This window comes from Rhinopithecus bieti, unplaced genomic scaffold, assembly GCF_001698545.2.
Source record: "Rhinopithecus bieti isolate Rb0 unplaced genomic scaffold, ASM169854v2 scaffold_5150, whole genome shotgun sequence".
NCBI lineage: Eukaryota > Metazoa > Chordata > Mammalia > Primates > Cercopithecidae > Rhinopithecus > Rhinopithecus bieti.
Genome location: NW_016804706.1, coordinates 761058 through 772918, shown reverse-complemented (window position 1 = coordinate 772918; position 11861 = coordinate 761058). Strand labels below are relative to the sequence as shown.

General features: G+C 46.2%; 1 long non-coding RNA gene across 1 annotated transcript in view; it reads left to right on the top strand.

The window, feature by feature from the left end:
• Window positions 1-11861, top strand: part of LOC108528442 (uncharacterized) — a 26288-nt gene that overhangs the window by 10759 nt on the left and 3668 nt on the right. Inside the window, exon 2 of the long non-coding RNA XR_001885162.1 lies at window positions 9915-10088. This is a non-coding gene — a long non-coding RNA (uncharacterized LOC108528442). The remainder of the gene's footprint in view (window positions 1-9914; window positions 10089-11861) is intronic.

The following is an 11861-nucleotide window of genomic DNA, read 5'->3' as shown; positions in this document are numbered from 1 at the left end:
CTTTTCACATAGTCCCATATTTCTTGGAGGCTTTGTTCGTTTCTCTTTACTCTTTTTTCTCTAAAGTTCTCTTCTCACTTCATTTCATTAATTTGATCTTCAGTCACTGATACCCTTTCTTCCACTTGATCGAATCAGCTACTGAAGCTTGTGCATGTGTCACATAGTTCTCGTGTCATGGTTTTCAGTTCCATCAGGTCATTTAAGGTCTTCTCTACACTGTTTATTCTAGTTAGACATTTGTCTAATCTTTTTTCAAGGTTTTTAGCTTCCTTCTGATGGGTTTGAATATCCTCCTTTAGCTCAGAGAAGTCTGTTATACCGACTTTCTGAATCCTGCTTCTGTCAACTCATCAAACTCATTCTTTGTCCTGCTTTGTTCCATTGCTGGCAAGGAGCTGCAATCCTTTGGAGAAGGGGTGCTCTGGTTTTTAGATTTTTCAGCTTTTCTGCTCTGGTTTCTCCCCATCTTTGTGGTTTCATCCAACTTTGGTCTTTGATGATGATGACCTACAGATGGGGTTTTGGTGTGGATGTCCTTTTTGTTGATGTTGATGCTATTCTTTTCTGTTTGTTAGTTTTCCTTCTAACAATCAGGTCCCTCAGCTGCAGGTCTCTTGGAGTTTGCTAGAGGTCCACTCCAGACCCTGTTTGTCTGGGTATCACCAGCGGAGGCTGCAGAGCAGCAATATTGCAGAACAGCAAATATTGCTGCCTGATCCTTCCTCTGGAAGCTTTGTCTCAGCAGCACACCCGGCTGTATAAGGTGTCAGTTGGCCCCTACTGGGAGGTGTCTCCAAGTGAGGCTACACGGGGATCAGGGACTCACTTGAGGGTCCAGTCTGTCTATTCTCAGAGCTCAAACACCATGCTGGGAGAACCACTGCTCTCTTTAGAGCTGTCAGACAGGGATGTTTAAGTCTGCAGAAGTTTCTGCTGCCTTTTGTTCAGCTATGCCCTGCCCCCACAGGTAGTGTCTACAGAGGCAGGTGGGCCTCTTTGAGCTGCGGTGAGTTCCACCCAGTGCAAGCTTCCTAGCCGCTTCATTTACCTCCTCAAGTCTTAGCAATGTCGGACTCCCCTCCCCCAGCCAGGCTTGCCGCTTCACAGTTCAATCTTGGACTGGCAGTGAGCAGGGCTCCGTGGGCGTGGGACCTGCTGAGCCAGGCATGGGATATAATCTCCTGGTGCGCTGTGTGCTAAGACCTTTGGAAAAGCATGGTGTTTAGTTGACAATGTCCCAATTTTCCAGGTACAGTCTGTCATGGCTTCTCTTAGCTAGGAAAGGGAAGTCCCCTGACCTCTTGCATTTCCTGGGTGAGGCAATGCTCTACCCTGCTTTGGCTCACCCTCCGTGGGCTGCACCCACTTTCTGACCAGTCCCAATGAGATGAACCAGGTACCTCAGTTGGAAATGCAGAAATCACTCATCTTCTGTGTCGATCACACTGGGAGCTGCAGACCAGAGCTATTCCTATTTGGCCATCTTGGAATGAACCTTCTCTTACATTTCTATAAAAAACAGGTATATTTTAATTTGAAAAACTCTATTTTAGGAAATATAATCAAGTAACTAGCAGGCTGCCCAGCACTGGTGTAAAATACAAACCTGTAAAGCCACCCTGGGCTGCTGCCCATTCACATCCCCCAGAAGAAGACTTCATCCTGAGTCTTGTGATTAGTATTCTTTTGTAATTCTTTAAAGATTTGTGCAATAAGTATATATATATATTCCCAAAGCAAATATTAGTTTTGCTGGTTTTTAAGCTTCCTATACAGCAAATTCCTACTGCATTTATTTTCCCATGATGCACATTACATATAGGAGTTATCTGTGGTGTGGGAGGCTGTCATTCATTCATTTTTACTGTTGAAGGTTTACATTTTATGGTTATACCACAATTTCACTACTTTCCTTTTGATGTATATGTGGCTGATTCCAGTTTTTGCAATAAACATTAGTGTGCACGTCTCCTGTGCACATAGGCAAGAAAGCTCCCTGGAGTGTACGATTAAGAATGGGTTGGTTGGATGATACATTGTATAGGACATAAACCCTACTAGATAATGATAATATGATTTCCAAAGTGATTGTGGCTGCTTAAACTTTTACAATAAATATGTAATACTTGATGTTGATGATGTGTTCTGAAAACACTGAGTTGAAGGAATTGAGTTAAAAGCCACTGTCTTGACTGCAGAATTACAGCAGGCATTTTTATTCAGACTCTGTTAATAACTTCCTGTGGTTTACTTGTTTCTCATATACCATGGCTTTATACTTTTGACATATAGATTCAGAAAATGCTTACTTAAAGCCCGATCACATAGAGTTATTTTATGTATTAGGAAAATTTCATAATAAAAAGGAAAAAATGGAGGAAGAGAGGGAAAGAAGGAGGAATGGACGGAAAAGTGAAAGAAGAAAAGAAGGAAGGGGAAGGGGAAGGAAACGGGGGTGAGAAGGAGGGAGGGAGAGAGGCTGAATGGAAATAGAGAAGAAAAGGTGGGAGGGAGGGACAGAAGGAAGGAGAAAGGGAAGGAACAAAGGAGAAAATAAACTAAAATAAAGAATAGGTGTAGAGAAACTAGAAACCCTTATATTATGAAAATAGGAGGACATAAAACAGATGTAATTAACCTCTATAGAATAATGGAAATGTAAGAGGGCTTTATTAGTTATCTGTTGCTATGTAACAAACTACCCCCAAATTTAGTGACTTAAAGCAACAAACATCGACTAACTCAAAAGCATAATGCAAATACCAGCAAAATGGAGCCAGTGCAGGTAGAAGAAGTTGAATAAACAAAAGGATTTTACAAATTGGGATAAATTAGAGGACACTGGTGTGCAGATGAAAATGATTTTGTAGTACAAATGCTCCAAAAAACAAGTGCCATTATGGGATTAAAGTTACAGCATTTTATTAGGGGACACACCTGTCAGACAATATTGCAAGGGAGGCAGGTTACCCTGGGAAAGGCAACAGACCAAGATATAAGTGTGACCCTCCCATGATGGACAGAAGGAGAGAAGATTTACTGGACGTGTCCTAGACCACAGGTAATCTAAGGAGAGTTGAGCAAGGCCATGGAGGAGTCCTCGAGCTATAGTTGGCCATCAGAAGAGTCCCCCACCTCCCAGGAATGTCCTGCCTTAGTGTCACTGGTATGACCCGTCACTGATTGGGAGCAGCCCATGGGAAGCAGGGCCTCAGCACCGATGCTACTGAGGATATTAGAGCACAGGAGCAGGGCCTTGGGAGATTACCCAGGAGTGTGACTCACACCTTCTGCCCTGCTGGGTCTGGGCCCTTGGAAATCAAATCCTCTCAGGCTGAATTGCTGGATGATTCTGCTCACACTTACAATGAGGCAAGGGAAACCAGAAGGCCCCCAGGTGGATCTCTGGTTTCCACACTTCTGCCCTCATTGTTTGAAAGTAGTCATGCCTCGTCCTGGGGATGAGGATCTATTACCTGGGCCTGGAGAGGAGGAGACTCTTCTTCTCACTAGGTGGTCTCTGGGAACATACTGTCCACACTTCTCTGGTGACAACCGTAATGTGTATTTCTGTGGGCTGTCTTTTGTCTCCTTTTAAGGGTACCCTCCTTGGAAACCAGGAACTGGTACCCTGCACAGCCCAGTGTTGGGAGATAAAATATGCAAAATACCCTAGTGGGTTAATCAAAGGGATTGGACATGGAGCCAAACCTGCTTCCACCTTTTGATTTCTGGACCCACATGTTCTTCCTATTGAGAACACAGCACTATAGAAACATCTCTGATTCAAATAATGCAGCCTATATTGAAAGATGGCACCCACCCCTCAGAGTGCTTCCTCCAGGCTGGCACTGAGCTGTGCCTATAGAAGACCTGTCCAGCATTCCTTGTGGCTGGCAGCCCCTGGGTGATGCAGATAGATGGTGATAGGATTAGTAGAACCCACAGCCACGGAAACATTTTCCCTGCCAAGGTGGGTCTTTCAGGCAGATAATGGGCTAAGAGCACCCGCCTCAGTCTGTGGATCAGGAATGCGTCAACCAGCACCCGGAAACGTGGTGGCTGGCTGTGTCTGAGAGGCAGGAGCAGGGAAAACCCACCCACTGGGAATAGGTGGCCTAACCCGTGTGAAGATGAACCTCTGGCCCTTTGCCAGGTATGGAAGTTGCTAAATGTTAGTCAACTTGTGTACTTAGGTGGACTAGTCAACTAAAGAAGGGCAGTGGCCCGCAGCTACGGCGGCCACCATCAACATCATGGGCCTCAAATGCTGATGAGTTGGACATTCAGAGGTGGCAGCAGCTGGATCTGCCTTGGTAGGGGGGAGTCAGTGCTGCTGGCCCCATACATAGCCTCATGTCTGCCACTGACGTTGCTCCATTCATGCGCCCATCCTACCAGGCCTGGGCTCACCCATGGTGAAGGCAGCTAGCTTCCATTTGTCTGTTTGCTTGTTCAGTGCTACTTCGGACTTGAGTGTTTTCTGTGGGGGTCAACATGGGATTCGGGGTCAACATGGGATTCAAACTCAACCCGGGTGGACCATTTTCATTTCCTGATGAATGCTGTTGGGCCTGCGCAATTTATGACTTTGTGGGTCAGAAAGACACTTGGAATCACATCATTGCTTGATGTCCTGTGGTCAAGCATTCTATCTAATCAGGACAAGAAACACTAAAAGTTATTTCTGACAGGGGCCATATGTCTCTGCTGTGGATGACTTGATCTTACTCCAGAATTGAGACCCTCCATTGTGACTCTCCCACTGGTGCTTGGTTCAGCTCCATCCTGCATCTTTCCCTACCACTGGCACCACCAGCACCATGGGATCTGAGGGATGCTGGCTGCTTGCACCGTGGCCTGGATCTGCTGCAGGGTCCTTCCCTGTGTAGGCCACACTTGAACTTGGCCTCCTCCTATGTCACCTAGAGTGTGGGCCAAAGCAACTTACCTAGATGTGGAATGTGGTGTCGTCAGAACTCAAAGAACCTCATCAGGCAGTGTGCTTTCTGCCTTCTGGTGAGGATGCAAGATGAAACAGTTTGTCTTTTACCTTGGAGGGGACACATCTGTAAGCTGGTAAACACTTGGCACTTGTTCACCCATAAAACATCACTTCAGTGGCCACTTTTTTTTTTTTTTGAGATGTAATTTCACTCTTGTTGCACACTCTGGACTGCATTACCGCCACTTTGGCTCACTGCAACCTCTGCCTCTCGGGTTCAAGTGGTTCTCCTGCCTCAGCCTCCCAAGTAGCTGGGATTATAGGCATGTGCCACCACACCTGGATAATTTTGTATTTTTAGCAGAAACGGGGTTTCTCCATGTTGGTCAGGCAGGTCTCCAACTCCCGACTTCAGGTGATCCACCCACCTTGGCCACCCAAAGTGCTGGGATTACAGGCATGAGCCACTGCTCTCGGCCGAGTGGCCACTCTTGAAGCTCTGTAAAGTTTATCTTTACATTCTGGATTGCATGTGTTTTGCCAAGGACTACAGTGCACCTGCTGCTCATCCACCCCAGTCAACAGGAAGTTGTCAATAAAACAAGCTGATTTAATATCCTATATCCAGTGTGACTAGTACAATCTTAAGACTATGCTATAGAGGGCAGGGGAGTTACAATAGCCCTGAGACAAACTATAAATAGATGTTTTGTGGATCCCACATGAATGTGAATCACTCCATATCCACTTTCTAATTGGAGTGGAAAGGAAGGCACTCACCAGATCCACAGCTACATGCTGTGTGCCTGAGGCTTTATTAATCTGCTCTATCAGTGATATTCAGACAACATAAAAGTTGCAATTATAACTCCTACTTGGCCATACCTGGAGTAATTTCATTCATTCTTTAGACCTCATCAGGCTTCCTCGGGGACAGGTTGCTGAATTACATAGACACAATAGACAGCCTCAACACCACCCCTCATCCTTCAGCTCTCTACTGGTGGTGCAACCCCCAAAATACTTGCAGTGCCTTCCATAAGACCCACCTGGGTCACGCTATGATTTTTGATTTGATCAGATGGGGGCAGTGTCAGAGGTTTCCCTTGGGCTTTCAGCACAATGACAGCCCTTACTCTATAGACTAGGGACCCAGTGTGGGGGTGACTCCACCTAACAGTGCATCAGTGTCAATTATGCACTCAGGGAATTGGGAGATAACGAGGGCTGAGTCTATGGATCCAGTGGTCCCATTTTAAGCCATAATGTGTCCAGGTTTACTCCCTGGCCTCCGTAAGCTGTGATGGGAGACATGATGGTGCTGTGGGCATCTGGGCATCAATGTCAGCTCACACCTAGTGTTAATAATCCCCCCAGTTCTGCCTGTTTCCTTTCCCCAGTGTACAGTCTCCTGTGTAAATTACTATAGGTTCCTCTGCCGAATGACTGAGGGAATTGTTCCAGCGTATACTTCCGTGGGGTTGCAGGGTCTTTCTCCTAGGGATATGGACTCCTCCTCTGTCACTGAGATCTGAATCTGAATCTTGTGGACTCCTCCTCTGTCACCGAGATCTGAATCTGAATCTTGGTTGAGGTCTAGGCATTGAGGATGGGATCGTGACTTTGTATTGGGTCAAACACCTTCACCCTCCTACTCCTCAGTTCTTTCTTTCTTATCATAGACATCAAGCAGCGCCCTTGTTGGCTACCTGTCCTAACCTTGGGACATCACCCTCTATTAACCTTCCCCACACTACCTGCAGCTCGAGTCCTCTTGGCTGCTCCTCTGAAGTTGCCATAGTAACCGTGCCCTCTGGCTTTTGCACGTTACTGTCACCACTTGGTCTCTGTCTCTTCAGGGCCACACTCTTCCCAAGGATATTAATAAATGCAACTCTGAGACCATCTTTACTACCATATCCCCAGCCTGCAGAGGACAACACCCAGACACTTCTTAATGATGCAGGTCCCTCTCACCATCACGTTTCTGAGGCTCTGGTGGAAAGTGTGTCCTCTGGGCCCTCTTGTAGAGCATGGTCCTGGTAGGCCTTCCCCATGCCCACTTTCCTCAGCCTCGTTATTCCATCACCTACATGTTCCAGAGCAACTAAGACATGTCTACCTTGTTGAGAGTTGGGCATCTTTTTTTCCAGTTTATATGGATTCACCCCAGCAATGGAATAACTTCCATTTGTCAAAGTCCTGGGGTGTTTGATAAACCCGTGCCCTGAGAAAGTGCCTTCAAGCCAAATGATTTTTATTCATCCAGACTGAAATTCTGGTTCCTTAATCAAAGGCCCTCAAATTCCAATCCCAGAAGTGGTCCCCAGCCTCCTATGGGGACATGCTAGCTAGTTCCTGCAAAGCTCCTAAGTGGGATTCCCATGGCATCATAGGGATGAGGCTTCTGTAGCATCTTCCAGCATAAGAAGTGGGAACCATTACTAGAAAAGGGTGAGCTTCCTCTGCATGCCCCGAAGATCCTAGACAGCACCCATCGCATAATCCTATTCCAGTTTGCAGAATCTCAGGTTTCCCCACCAGGGCCCTGACTTTCCTGTAACAGGCCTGCCTTGGCCGAGTGTCAAACATCTCTGGAGCACTGTGGCCCTCATAATGATGTCTTCAGCTACCATTCCATGCTATCTGCCCTTTTGTTATAGGAGATAAAGACCTTTTGTTACAGGAGATACTGCAGAGGCTGTCACATGTAGCCAGTGACAGATGTTAACATTCCGCAGATTCTTATGATCCTTTCATAGGGCAACACTGCAGCCGAGCAGTAACCAGCCAACTCCCCTGTCTTCGTAGGTTTCCCCCAACTCCATCCTTATTGTACAGGGCATTCTATCACCACACCTGCCATAGCACCCTCTAACCAGGGCATCTTCTCAGCTCAGCACTGGTGAGACCCACAGCAGCTCAGCTGCACCTTGTGCCATTGAGTTTCTGTGTCCCCCACCAACCCGGGTGGCATCCTCTTGGCCTGCCAGGCAGTGGGAAAGCTTATTTCAGATTCTCATTTTTGCCTATTTTCATGGATCACCCTTCATGCCACTTGTGTTAGTTAGGGTCCCCTGAGGAGCAGACCCCAATACAGTGGTAAACGTGTAAGGTTTTATTAGGGCAAATACTTGTGAGAGAAATTCATGAGAGAGACAGAAAATGCTGGGAAAGCCATCAGACCACAAAGCAACTCTGAGCCCCAGTGATGTAGAGAGTTCAGGAAGGTCAGTTGGAAGCATCCTAGACCCCGTGCAGGCTAAGGGAAGTTCAGTAAGGGTGGCAGGGATCCCTGGAGCTTCAGGCAGCCTTCAGAGAAGAAATGTTTCTGCCTTAGTTTCTGCCCTGCTTTCCTCAATCATTGATTGGAAAAGACAGGGGGCAGGTGTGGTCTCAGAGCAAATGTGGCAATAGGTTTCAGGATTCAAAAGTTGGAGCCATCACCAATTCTGCTTCCTCTAGCTGAGGGGCTGGGATGTGCATTCTCATGACTGCCACAGTGATCCAGTGGGGAGAGAGGAAAAAGGTTGATGATAAAGAGAAAAAAAAGGTATTAATGGATGAACTGACATCTTTAAGTGGATGAGAAGGGATGACGTTTGGGGCACCAGAAGAGGGACTGGCTCTTTCTGGGAGCAGGATGGTTAACCCACAACAGTCCCCCACATGGTAAAATGCCTGACATGTGGTGCAGCCGCAAATGCATGAGCAGACAGTGGTGGAATCTGGGAAGTTGTCTTCTAATGTGTTCAGTTTTCTCAGTGAGGTAGGAACCAAGGTCATCAGCCGATGTAAGAATGGGGAAGGAGGGTTGGATATGTGAGCACACAGAGAAGGTGTGTAAGAGTCACCCCGGCCCGGAGGAGGCTGAGGGTAAGCCATGCAGGGAGAGGGTGATTGCTGGCCGTGNCGCAAATGCATGAGCAGACAGTGGTGGAATCTGGGAAGTTGTCTTCTAATGTGTTCAGTTTTCTCAGTGAGGTAGGAACCAAGGTCATCAGCCGATGTAAGAATGGGGAAGGAGGGTTGGATATGTGAGCACACAGAGAAGGTGTGTAAGAGTCACCCCGGCCCGGAGGAGGCTGAGGGTAAGCCATGCAGGGAGAGGGTGATTGCTGGCCGTGGTGGGGGCTCCCCATGAGGTCTGGGTTGTGAAGGTACAGAGAGCAGTCAGTATGCTGTGTGCTACTCTCCTGCAGCTCAGGGAGCAGATGCAGTGTAGGCAGAGGTAGAATCCACCAGCTGTGTAGTTTTGCCAGGTGAGTGTGACAACTCAAGGGAGAGGCAAGGGAGGGATAGAAATTATTTACCATAGAATTCAAAATGGGTAAGGAGGGAGGAGAGGACACCAAGGGTGAGTAACAGGGAGTAGATGGCAGGATCACTAGATTGGGAATCTCAGTGGGGTGGAAGGATTGTTGGAATTGATGTACTGCAGAACGGACTTCAAGCCTGGAATGCAGGCACATAGGCAATGAGTAGTCACTGATATTACATCACAGCATATGAAAAAAGAGATAGTATCTGTGTCCTCAGAGCCTGTGGCCATCTTGCATGGGATGAGTGGAAAGATGGCCAGAAGGGGGGAAGTGTGAGATTGAGAGCATGGAAGGGCTGGGGTTCTTGGGCATGATGAGGCCTAGGGGATGACAAGGGCACGAGATTCAGGCAGAGAGAGGAGAACGTCATGGAAGAGAGGAGTTCCAGGATCCGAGAGGCCAGGGAGAGAGGGCATCTTCTCTGCTGTATGGGTGTCTATTGCTGTCATAGCCATAAAAATTACCACAAACCAAGTGGCTTTAAACAGCACCTAATTATCATGTCACAGTCGTGTCGGCTGCAAGTCCACACAGTCTCACAGGGCTAATATCAACGTGTGGGCAGGTCTGTGTTCTTTCCTTGAGACTCTGGGGATCCACTTCCAAGCTCATTCAGGTTCTTGTCTGAATTCACTTCCTTGCAGATAGAACAGAGGTTTCCACTTCCTTGTTAAGAGCCAACCTTAGAGGGTATCCTTAAAAGAAGACAAAAGACAGCCCACTGAACTACACATGACAGTTGTCACCAGAGAAGTTTGGACAGTGTGTGCCCAGAGACCACCTGGTAAGAAGAGGATTCTGCTCCTCTCCAGGCCCAGGTAATAGACCCTCATTCCCAGGAGGAGGCATGGTTACTTTCACACAATGAGGGCAGAAGTGTATGTGGAAACCAGACATCCACCTGGGGGCCTTCTGGTTCCCCTTGCCTCATTTTAAGTGTGAGCAGAATCATCCAGCAATTCAGCCCAAGATGACTTGATTTCAAAGGGCCCAGACTGGTCAGGGCAGAAGGTTTGAGTCACACTCCTGGGTAATCTCCCAAGGCCCTGCTCCTGTGCTCTGACACCCTCAGTAGCATTGGTGCTGAGGCTCTGCTTCCCATGGGCTGTTCCCAACCAGTGACGGGTTAAACCAGTGAAACTAAGGCAGGACATTCCTGGGAGACAGGGGAGTCCTCTGATGACCAACTATACCTTGAGGACTCCTCTATGGCCTTGCTTAACTCTCCTTAGATTGCCTGTGGTCTAGGACATGTCCAGGAGACCTTCTCTCCTTCTGTCCATCACGAGGGGATCACACTCGCATCTTGGTCTGTTGCCTTTCTCAGGGTAACCTGTCTCCCTCACTATATCTTCCCCTATAAAATGCTGTAACTTTAATCCCATGATGGAACTTGCTTTTTGGAGTATCTGGACTACAAAATCATTTTCATCTGCACACCAGTGTACTCTTACTTATTCCAATTTGTAAAATCCTTTTGTTTATTCAACTACTTCTATCTGCATTGGCACCATTTTGCTGGTATTTGTATTATGCTTTTGAGTTTGTCAATGTTCATGGCTTTAAGTAAATTTGGGGGTAGTTGGTTACACAGCAACGGATAACTCATGAAGCCCTCTTATATGTCCATTATTCTATAGAGATTAACTACACATATTTTATTTCCTCCCATTCTGATAATGTTAGCCATACATAGGATTTCTAGTTTCTCAACACCTATTCTTTTCTTTATTTTAGTTTCTTTTCTCCTTTGTTCCTTCCCTTTCTCCTTCCTTCTGTCCCTCCCCCCTCTTTTTCTTCTCTATTTCCATTCAACCTCTCACCCTCCCTCCTTCTCACTCCCCTTTCCTTCCCTTTCCCCTTCCTTCTTTTCTTCTTTCACTTTTCCTTCCATTCCTCCTTCTTTCCCTCCATTCCTCCATTTTTTTCCTTTTTCTTGTGAAATTTTCCTAAATATAAAATAACCCTGTGTGATTGTGCTATAAGTAAGCATTTTCTGAATCTATATGCCAAAAGTATAATGCCATGGTATATAAGAAACAAGTAAACAACAGGAAGTTATTAACAGAGTCTGAATGAAAATGCCTGCTATAATTCTACTGCCAAGACAGTGACTTTTAACTCAATTCCTTTGACGCAGTATTTTCAGAACACCTCATCAAGTATTACACATTTATTGTAAAAGTTTAAATAGCCACAATCACTTTGGAAATCATATTATCATTATCTAGTATGGTTAAAGTCCATACAATGTATCATCCAACCAACCCATTCCTAATCATCCACTCTGGGGGCTTTCTTACCTATGTGCACAGGAGACATGCACATTAATGTATATGGCAAAAAGTGGAATCAGCCACATATACATCAATAAGAAAGTAATGAAATTGTGGTATAACCATAAAATGTAAACCTTCAGCAGTAAAAATGAGTGAATGACAGTCTCCCACACCACAAATGACTCCTATATGTAATGTGCATAATGAGAAAATAAATGCAGTAGGAATTTGCTTTACAGGAAGCTTAAAAACCAGCAAAACTAACTGATACTTGGTTTGGGCATATATATATATATATATATATATATATAT